This window comes from Macrobrachium rosenbergii, chromosome 49, assembly GCF_040412425.1.
Source record: "Macrobrachium rosenbergii isolate ZJJX-2024 chromosome 49, ASM4041242v1, whole genome shotgun sequence".
NCBI classification, from domain to species: domain Eukaryota; kingdom Metazoa; phylum Arthropoda; class Malacostraca; order Decapoda; family Palaemonidae; genus Macrobrachium; species Macrobrachium rosenbergii.
The window spans coordinates 7,841,821-7,843,983 of NC_089789.1; positions in this window are offsets into that span (position 1 = coordinate 7,841,821).

Genomic DNA, 2,163 nt, shown 5'->3' on the forward strand with positions numbered 1-2,163 from the left:
GTCATAGACAAGCCACGTCCATATCAGATCTTCGTTCGTGCCTGTGACTGGTATCAGTCATGAATTCATGTAGATCGTAGAGGGGAAAACAAAGCTTACGAAAATATAATCGATATGAAATAGTCGTTGACTGTCTGATACTGTCGAGATTTTTTTTGCCAACATTGTTATTATGCTTGTTAATACTCGCTGGACGAATAAACAGCATTTCTTATGCTAATACGTTTAGTATGTCAGTGCAGTCAAGAAGGGAAAATATAAATGAAAATTAGATGCAGAATTCTCTGCAGGTTTTCGTCCCATTTTCTGTCATAATATCGGTTAAATAACCCCGAATCTTTAGAGAAACCTATAGATAAAGATGCATCCATTTAAGAAGAAAAAAATAACTCAGAAACAGTCGTCATGTGACTGACTTTTCTGAAAAAAAACAAAACAAATATGATGATACGTGTTACCAGCTCACTTGGTGCTAAACAATGTTTTCTTACATAACTTACCAGACCCACTTTGAGGTAATGCCGCAAATGTCCTACTTTTGAGATTACGATCAGCTACGAAATTTGCAACATTTTATGAGAAGACGTGATGCCACAACGCTGATTTATTGGAAAAGAAGGTTAAGAGTGAAATATAATTTAAAGAACTTGCTTTTGGTTAAAATCATTCATTTTACAGCACAAAGGACAAGGACAGACTAATGAATGCCCTTCCTACCCCAGGCCAGAAGAAACTAAGGAAAAGGAAGAACGAAACTCATAATTACGAAATACAGAAGCACGAGGAGAATTCCAAAGTCAATAATTTGAGGGAAGAAAGTAGTCACCGTGCTGAGCACTCTTAACAGATTTGCATATTTCCACAGACTAAAAGTTAGGGAAGAGGTGGTTTGACAAGCGGTACCATCCACATGAGAAGAGGAAGGGAAACTTTCCCCAGCTCAACAGAATGCTGATCGAAATGATACTTGTGAAAGAGAGAGAGAGAAACTTTCACTTTTTGTATCATTCTTTTTGCACTAGCAGCCGTCCAGATGGCTCAAAGGCGCGTAGAGGAACAACATAAAACTTTTTTATCTGAATTTTTTTCCCAGTGATGATCGTCGCTTTTGTGAAACGTCGGACTTTGCCCAAACGCTGCAAGGCATTATGGGTCAGGAAAGGTCGTCATTATTGTTCTGCAGCAATAAGAGTAGACAACAGTCGAGTCCTTCCAGTTAGTTGACAGCGAAAAGGGCGCATAGGACCAAAATTAAAATGTCCTTTTTCTGAAAAGTGAAAAATTATGTGTACGAACTGAACTTCGTAGTCTGGTTAAAGTATTATTTTTACTATTATTATCATGATTTGTTATTCTTATTATGATACATTTTCCTTTTTATTTCATTTGCCTTTTGTGTTAGGAATTTACCGTACATCCCCCACAGGTGTGTGTAAAAACCGGTTTTCCTAAAACCGGTTTTTTTTCTTTCCGTAAACCAGTTTCAACTAACAATGTCATACAAAAGGTTCGTTGAAGGTTGGCTTCGTTGGTTTGAACTCATGCCTTACATATCGTTTTCATCTTTGCGGATCACGTGACTGGGAAATTACCTCTCGAAGCTGCTTTCTAGACGAGAGTTCCCTTGTGGTTAGATTCCCTGAAGCCTGCAGGATGAAGTTGAGCCTAAGTCACTGAACAGGGAAGAGAAAGGAAAAGAGAAGAAGAGAGAGAGAGAGAACCAAGTCACTGTTATTATTGAAGGATCGTGGTTACTACCTGGGCGAAAGATGAACAGGAGTAATTTAAAGTTTAAGAACTTGGGCAGCTGGGTAGGAATGGAATAGACCGAAGAAAACAACTGAAAAGTAGTAAAAGATAGAAAGCAGATGTAACCGTTGTTGTTACTGTATACAGTGTTCCATGCAAGGAACACTGCACAGGCAATGCGCTGTCAGTAATTACAAATAACTGGTGATTGTATTTCTTCAACAAATGCTTACTTCTTCAACGAACTTGCACGCGCAGAGATAAGGAACACTTTCGAATTATCTCGCCAAGAATGAGTATCCAGTGAGTCAAAATGCGATAAGATTAATGTCAGACTTCACGCATTGGTTACTTTCTCAGGTGTGCATCTCAGATGAGCAGGTTGGCAACTGTAGGTGAAATAATAATAATAAT